Here is a 9,381-nt window from a genome sequence, read left to right on the forward strand (position 1 = left end):
TATCAAGCTACAGTACGGGCTGTTTTGTTGTATGGCTGTGAGACTTGGCCTATTCGAGCAGCGGATCTGAGACGTGTTCAGGTGTTCGACAATCGTTGTCTCAGAACCATAGCTCGTGTGGGTTGGTGTCGGCGAATCCGTAACGAGGTAGTTAGAAAGCGTGTTTTCGGTTGTGTAACGGGCACTTCCATTGAAGAATGTGTCCAGCAACAGAAGCCGCGTTGGTTGGGACATGTGTTACGTATGCCGAACCATCGTTTGCCTAAGAGAGTACTGTTTTCCATGCCCAACTCAGTGGCGTAAACAGAGAGGTGGCCAACCCTTGACTTGGTAGGGGAGTATGGTAGAGATCACGAAGCGCTTGGGGTCGGTCGGTGCTATTCGCCTTCCAGGATGGGGACCGCGTGATCCTATCAAGATTGCCTAAGCGAGCGTCTGGGAGGTAGGCATCAATGATTGTGGGCCAACCCTTGACTTGGTAGGGGAGTATGGTAGAGATCACGAAGCGCTTGGGTTCTGTCGGTGCTATTCGCCTTCCAGGATGGGGACCGCGTGATCCTATCAAGATTGCCTAAGCGAGCGTCTGGGAGGTAGGCATCACGGAATGATTGTGGTAAGCTAGCACTAAGTCCCTTCCCCGCCCACATTTACTCTTTTCTTTACGATAAGATTTTGAAATAAATGATGGTTTTACGGCAGTGAAGCATCGGTGTTGAACATTGATGTCACATTGTCGATGATGATGGTAACTCGCCACTAACAGGCTTAGTTGTGTCGCGTGCGAAGCACAAAGGAACCCGATGGCATGAGATTCGGCAACCCCGCATTGTCTTGATTTGATGACATTGGCGTAAGCAAATGGTTTCAACAGCTCACCTAGGAAACACCCCTGGAAATCAGTCCTCAGATTTCGATGGTTCAGTGGAAATCATGCCGTACCAATTAAGCTACTTGGCTGGAAAACTCAATTGGATTTTCAAGCCCTCTGTCAATAAGCTAAGCGACTGTTGCAGATATGGTTAAAAACCCTGACTAAGGTTTGGTAAAACAGCCTAAAATTGCTGCCAAACAACTTCAAGCTCGAATGACAGGCGGTGGTTGAAGGTCCTTTTCGATGGACTGCTGAGGCCCGCAACACTACACCATGAGATTCTAATTCCTGTCACAATTTCCAGATGCGTGATGGTATTCGTATGTTTTTACAAAGCATATCGATGAGAAAAAATCCAACAAGATGTGAAACACTGGAAAGGCCCTAAATTTGTAGAGAAGTGCAATGAACGCACAGAATAACATTAAAAGATACCGTCGATATGTGTGCTCCTGGGCGCCGAAGGCACTCCTGGAAACTGGGAAGATAGGACGAAGCACCAGGTGCCGGAACTTTTCATATTAGCAGACTTATTGTCCATCTTCCAAGGATCCATGTTTAAAAAGCAGACGAGCATTCGCTACCATTCCAAGCAGTTCGAAGCCCCTGGTGATAGAACCGCATCCAGGATATGCTCATTATAACAATGAGGTAAGCATGACAGCGTGCTCAAGTCCAGAAGGCCACTCCGACGTCCCTCAGGATTATGGTGCACATCACCGCTTTTGTATTCTTTCCCCCCTTTAGTCAACCGCTTCCTGATGGCAGGACTAAAATCGAATGGGTCTGGGACATAATGATTTCCGAAGGTTACAAACCAGTCGGCCTGACATAAAGGAGGTGTAGGTCTTGGATAAGACCACTATTAATAAAATTGCAGAGTAACGGGTTGCGTTCTGATCGTTATATTTTGCAGTACTAAACTCCACAAGTGCTGCTGATTTTACTCAAATCCATGTATCATTTGGGTGAAGTGACGGTACGCGCAGAACAGTGGGAGTCCTTTAGGGTACCCTATTCGTACTTCAGCGAGGCCACTGACTCGGCTACTGAATTCATCCTCCGGCCATGTTGAAAGATTGAAAAGCTGTTCAGAGAATTTTGGTGTAAATGGGTGACTTTGGAAGGAGCTGAACATTTCAGGGCGTGTTTGGAGACGACGCCTCTCAAAACAAAATACGTGACCTACAGTGTCTCCCAGGGATCGGCCACGGGAATTCTGCTTTTCTTTTCATACACAAATGATGTTGCGCTTGATCTGAAATACATTTGTTTCATTTCACCAATGGCATTGGACTTGTGGGGGCTATGCTTACGAACGACCCGCAGTCAGACAAAGTGTAGGCTGCTAAATTGTCAATGTCCCACGGGTCAAGTGCGGGTCAAGTGCGGTCTCCCGAGTCAGCAGATTGCTGCTATCTCAAGATCGCAAACAGACGTGTCCGGAGTCCATAAATAGGATTGGGTCCAAAAAACAAGGTCCAGTGTTCCTTGTTGTGGAACCTTTTGAATCATTTTTGGGCCAGTGCCCAGATTGTTGTGTGCGGTACTCGTCTCTCATCTAAAAAGAGCACGTGATTTGCCTGGGGAAAGTTTGATTCGCGGTGATTAAATAGTCCTCGGGTGAAGAAGAGGAATTGTGTTCAGTGAGTTAGGACTCGCGATTTTTACTCTTTTAAAAATAGGGGAGGATTGGATGGAACTTTCAAGATGACGCTAGGGACCACAGATATTGAACTACTGGTAATATTTAGGCTCCTAAATAATAAGCATTGACGCAGACAGCTCGATCGCAGAGTCGTACCAGACGGCAGGACACACTCAGAAACTTCTAGAGGTAGAGGATGCCTGTTATACTTTAGTGTGTGGGTTCAGGTTGGACGAAGTCTGATATCCCATGCTTCAATTTCGCCACATGTGGATAAAAGCTTGGTAGTGAGACGTCCCAGTATTACATTTTAAGTCTGGCAATTCTGTAGAGGCACAGTTGAACTCCCTACCGAGATTGATGGCGCTAAAATCATCAGTACGACACGAAGAGCACTTCGGAACTTTGTCTCGGGTACCATGATGGTAGAAAAGTGAAGGGAGAGAAAAAGACCAAGGAAGAAAATGCATAAAAAAATAAGACAAAGGGAAGATGAGAGCGACCTGATAAAATTACTCTCTGAAATTCTGACTGTCGCAGCCCAGTTGGAGATCAACTTCCAGAACAATAATTTGGATGATCTTTGTACATTTCTCTCGTCGATGTGCTGAGAATCCTGTTTCAGAAATGTGAACTGAAACATGGTAAAAGCGTTCGATTGTAAACGGCGCGTAATTTGTTTTTGGTTCAGCAATTTTTTTCATTTTCCAGCGCCGTGAATTCGAGCTTTCTAAACTTTGGCAAGTCCTCGAAACTTCATACTACGGGGTTTTTATTAAAAAGAAAATGGCACGGCCTAGGCGTACTTTTATGGATATATCATTGGAGCAATAGTGAGCGGCGACCAAAAGCTGATTTTCGTCGTGTTCATTGGCGGTTCTCTAGTTTTGCAAGTGGATGGCATAACAGAACGGATTGTAGGCTATTTTTCTGGGCCCATGTTTCTGATGGTGGCTCTTTCTTGAAGTGAAAGCGTAGCATTTATGATCGGTCAGTGTAGCCACCCCTCTGGAAGACTTCACTGGTGATTCGAAATTTCGAAAAGGTACACGCACGTAAGAGATTAACAGGTCTCTAGAGCGACACTCTAATTGTTCCTCTGGTGTTCCATTTGCTGCACACAGAAGGGTTGTGTAGCGAGAGCATTCTAACTTGAAATCTTTTCCCCCGAACTCAACCCTTCTTTACCCCATTTCATTGGCATTACTCTATTCCTTTCCTGGCCTCAGTGCGCGTTCCAACATTTTCGCTCCGCTGCCGCAAGGCCATAATTGATTTGAAAACACTATTGTGAAGAAAATGAAATTGGACGGTGTAGTGCCGCAAAGCCCATTAAGACTGGATATGCTGAATTTGCTGTTGCGTTAGGACGCCTGACAGACGGACTTTATTTGGCCGCATACCCACTGAAAGTTGCCCCTTAGAGGTTTTTTCGAGGTGTATGCGGCAGACTCCTGGGAACGGTATCCACCTCCCCGTTTTTACTGCATTTTCCCGTGCTTCAGCGGACCGTGGTTCTGAATCTGTCGAAGATTCCTTATGGCACTCGTGCTTTATAGCGACCTGATAGCTTAGCCACCGTAGTTGTATCCGGTGATATTTTCAAACAAATAGGCTTGATTGTATCACACTAAAGGGCGAAAAGTAAGCGGTTATAAAGCCTTAGCCAGGCTGACCGACGTTGGTTGCCTCTATTGGGGGAGTTGGCTAAATCCTCCTTTCTAACGGATGAACGCCTAGTAAATTGCTCCTTTATCGTATCTGCGGAATCAGTCCAACATAGGTCGAACAAGGTTATCTCCATTAGTTTGTTCCCTGGTGCACTGGGCATCGCGTGTAGGTGGCTTCCACCGATGGCATCGTTATGCGTTATTTGTGTTTTGCTGTCAATGGTGATACTGATGGCTCCCGCCTAGAATGCGCTTGGACCGGACTCGAGCAACCTGCTTTCAATCCAAACGTATGGCTGTCACCTTGTCGTGATGGTCTGTTTCAGTGCTGCAGTGAAGCGTCAGTGTTGAACACTGATGTCATGCTGTCGATGATGATGATGATGGTGATGAATGATCCTGTGGGCTCCGCTGACTAGGACTCCATTCTTTAAGGTCCAACCATGTGAAGAAGGCATGGAATAGCTTGAAGAAGAACACTTCGATAAGTCTTCTTATGTGGCATCCTGGAGTCAAATTCTACCGTCCTATACGATAGGTGCTTGAAGGTGATAAGTTGTTTGCTCCAGGTGACCAACACGCCCGTGTTTATGGGAGCACCATTTCTGCATTCATTCGAGGAAAGATCGGTTAGAAAAGGTTGGCCGTAATATCCCCATACTCCAATCGCCCAACGGTTGACCGTGACCGCTGGTGCATTACCCATTATGGCTGAATACTCCTGAAATTGAAGAATATAGTAATTCTCAAAAAGTGTTTGTGTGCAGCCGCTCTAAGAATCAGACAAGCGTGTCTTAGTGCCGGCGTCCTCTAGCCAAGCGGTCCCATGCAGCCAAGTCGGTCAAACTTTCGTGTCAGAGGCTAAGGAAATGGTCCCGGAGCAAAACCTTACATCCTAACAATGCCCTAAGGATCGGACTTTCGAGTCAAAGGATCAAGGTAGAGTACCCCAACCAAACCTCCTTCGGACTGGATAACCTGGAAGTATCATTCGCCCTTGTGGCTCTCCGTTCGCCGGCCCTCGCCCACACCCACCAAATGATGCACAGTGGGTAACTCATCTGCCATTTGCCTAACCATTGTTCCGTGTCTAAACTGTCTCCCAGTAAAATAAGCCAAAATGACCCCTTATGCAATTCCAAAGATGTGGTCCGCGTTGCAGCTTTTACTGCGCACACCCTGTGTCAAATTAGGTAACGGTCGTTTCTCGCTAAAACATCGCTTCCCCTATCTTTCGATGTATGTTGTGCCTCCGAATCATGCATATAAGACCCCAGTTCGGGCGCGCGACTCAAGCCGGTTAGGACGAGCTGGAGTGTTCCGCATTTCTGTAAGTCGACAACACCAACAGCACCCGAACTCTTCCTAATATCTTTCATTGCCTTCTGCCAAGTCATACGTTGCCCGCCTCGCGATTTGTGGTATTCTGAAGGAGGCACAGTATCGGTATATGGTGTTTGGGCATTCGTAGCACATGAGCGAGCCACGGTAGTTGGTGGTGCTGGACTTTTTCCGCGTTCTGCCGCACAACCAGATACTCGTTTTACACTCACCTCGTTTCTAATCCGCTGACGCCATCCGACACCAGCAACGCTTCTGCAGCATCGTTGGTAAAAAATCTGAGAAAGCCTCACATCATCAGTCCGCATAGGCCATGTTTCGCACCCATACAACACAGCTCTTCCTGTAACCTGGTACAGGCAACCCTTAAGACCCAGTGATATACCTTTATGACGCCACAATTGACGCAAATTAGCAAACGTGATTCGAGCCTTTGAGATTTGTGCACTGACTTCATGAGGCATTTCCGTCGGAGCTAATACAACTACAGGTATGTAAAGTTCTCCGCAATATCCAGTGATTCTGCTTGAATTGTAAGGGATATGTTCGCAGACTGCACGTTCTGAAACATCAGTTTGAAAACTGAAGGTGCAAATCGCATGGCAAAAGATGGTATGATGGTGGCCATTCTGTTCAACAGGGCTTGTCCTTCGCTTTGGTCTTCGAAGATAAGGGCAGTGTCGTCTACGTACTCCAGGTCGACAAGGCTCTCAACAGCAACAGTTTCAACACCGGGGTTTTGAGGACCTTTCAGCCTCATTATTTCATCAATGACGAAGTTGCACATTGATGAAGAGAGTGGACATCCTTGTCGTACACCACTTTTTGTAGGGAAGCTTTTGGGGTTCTCATCATACACTGTCATTAGCCCAGAAGTATGTGATTATAGGCATCGGATTATGTTCACATACTTCTAGGGCATATTCTGTTGAGCAAGTATAGTTAACAACACTGACCGACCGACGAACGCGCCATTAAAGTCAAGGAACAACAATATTGTGGATCGTATATACATTTGGCGTTGTTCTATTACCTGACGGATTGTGAAGTTGTGGACAACGCAGACTCTACCCGGTCACAATTCCGCTTGATTTTCATGAGTCAAGGTTCCGCGTGCCACCGTAAGACAACGAAGAATCAGTGACGGTAGGTACAACGGTAAGCAAACTCTTACCTGTGTGGTTACTTCATTGACTGCGAGTACCGTCTTTGAAAATGGAAGATAGACCCAAATAGGCTAGACAGGCACTGGCTGAGAAACCCACCGCCATCCTTGAACAGAGCCGGTGGAAGGCCATCAGGAACAGCACCAACATGACGCCTGAGTAGAGGTGTACACTCAGACACTTCTTAGGCAGCCACACCCTGAAGCATAGCCCGGAGGCTCTCAGTTCGATCACATTGCTTGCGTCCCGTATCCTTGTTTTTGACAAACAACCTACATCACTGCAGAGGGTATCCAGCGTACGCGCAAGAGCCACCTGTTGTCCTGCTTACTTCAGTGTGCGAACATTAAGGGCGGCCAAGTAGACAGGCTTTCGGGGTTTGGAAACAAACTTGGAAGTGTAAGTGTAATGACTGCACCAAGGTCTATATAGGACAGACGGCCAGGGAACTACACATCAGAGTCGGAGAGCATAGTAGAAAAATGAACAGGTCGCCGAGAAACGCAGGTGAATATCAAGCGTTGCTGAAAGACTCGGCGATTGCGCGACACGCACTCGACACGGGACACAAAATAGATTTAGAAAATGTTGAGGTTTTGAGGCGAGAATTACGGTCCACGTCACACAGACTGATCGCCGAAGCGGCAAAAATCGCCAAGCATCCCAGTGTTAATAAAACAGAAGGTGTGAAACTGGCAAGCGTGTGGAGTACGGTTCTGGATCAGTCGAGCTGACACGTGTTGGTGTGCGATCATCGAAAGGAAGAGTGGTCATCATCTGAATTCCACGTGACCTCAACCCTCCTCAAACTAAATTGTCCGAGCACTCACGACCCCACAAAGACCAGGGAAAATCTACCAGTGGCAACCGAGGTAAATCATCAACTGAAGCACCCTGAAGTGGAAGATTAACGAACCAAACCCGATCAGAATTAATTTGAACCCCCCCCCCAATCCAGCAAAGCAAGATTTTGACAACTTCACTTACCGACAAGAGCCGTTAATTGACACTCAACACTGATCTAGTGTGATAATCTGAAGAGGATTGACTTACTGATTGGTTCCCCGTCTGCCTTATAACCTGGCAAATTTGGTGACCTGCTCACTTGGCCTGGTGAAGCTTTTGTGTCAAAAGCGAAACGTTGCCCAAATAAAAACTACCGGTTGTTTATCAAGCTCTTCTGAAACAAACTTAGAAGTGTTTAGGTTTGTTACTGAACTCGGGCGTACAGAAGCTACAGCTGAGTTTGATGCAAGGCGAGCAAAACGGTTAGTCCTGGCACTGTAACCTGCGGAAAGAGTATTCAAGTTTTGCTGGGTTAGGGTGGAAGAGGGAAAATATGAAAGTGCTAGAAGAAAGGCGTTAGCAGTGGCATATTTTCGTTTACCACCTTTCTGTATGCAACAAGTAAGGCGACCTGGCTGATGGCACCACGTGACGGCCGATGTGGCATGAGAGTATTGTTGGTTGTAAATGTCATCCTTGTACGTGGGTTAGAATACTACCATTTCGCCCACACCTAGACAGGAGGACGATTAGGGTCCTCGACAAAAGCCTTTGGCTCAAAAGCCCAACCGTAATGCACCGGTGTTTGGCGGGAAATGCATGTGCATTACCATTCTCATAGAACAAGTCGTCACCCATGTTTTGACCCCTCACCTGGAGGTCCAGGAGACTGTTTTCGTCAGACCTCTAACCATTGGCCAACCTGGTATGAGAGACTGCGAGTGTCGCGCGGACATCCTCCAGTATAGCTCAATGGGTCGCCGGGATACAGAAACTGCCACACCACAGTGAGGTCCACTCTCTTCGTACTACCCATGGTCTCCTATTCCGGTGATCGAAACCGTAGTAGCTGGAACCATGTTACTTGGAATACGGGCGATGAAGTGAATTGAATCAGTTTTTATCCAAGTTTGAATGAGTATCTGGAGACGTAGGCACTCCGAAATGTTTGCTGTCACCAAATCCTAACCTTCTTTCCTTCCACGAATAGGCTCCCAGTAAATTGTCGAATGGCAGTGAAACAGATCTTTAACGCCAATTTGTTGCCGATGTTGATTGCTATACGTTAACGTATTCCGTAGGAATGGGAGAGGATTTCGTGAACACCTGACGCTGCTATGCACCCGGTTGTTACATTAAAACCTTTGATCTATTCTGCCGTGCTCAGCATTTCCACCTGGAAGTCTGATCTATTAAAATATCTCAACAGTATCATCCGCACGCTCTAATGATTTTAGCGAAGGGACCTGCCACATTCGAAAGTTCCGTTAACTATCCCGGGCAATTAGCCTGACTAATACACCCCGTCCATTAAAAAACCGTGCCAACAGGAAATTGGTCCGATTTGTGATGCATAGGGTCCTAAGCATCAGACTTTGCTCTTTGCTCACAAAATGTGTGTGATAAAATTTCTTCCACGAAATCAGGGTCCGTTCAACAACAACCATGGCGTGAGTTACGCAGTCTAATATACACATTTTAGTACCCGGAGTTAACCGCGATTTTAGCCAGAGGGAGCTGAGAATCCCTCAGTAATTCACTTTGAGTTTTCCATTTATCAACACCGCTACCGTACAAATGCGAGGTTTATTTATCTTTAATGCTCCAGATGGAAAGAGAGGAAGACGTTATAGAGATCAACCGCCGTTTCTTTCTTCCTCCCACACAGTGCTGCCATCG

The sequence above is a fragment of the Opisthorchis viverrini genome (assembly GCF_000715545.1).
Source record: "Opisthorchis viverrini unplaced genomic scaffold opera_v5_133, whole genome shotgun sequence".
Taxonomy (NCBI): Eukaryota; Metazoa; Platyhelminthes; class Trematoda; order Opisthorchiida; family Opisthorchiidae; genus Opisthorchis; species Opisthorchis viverrini.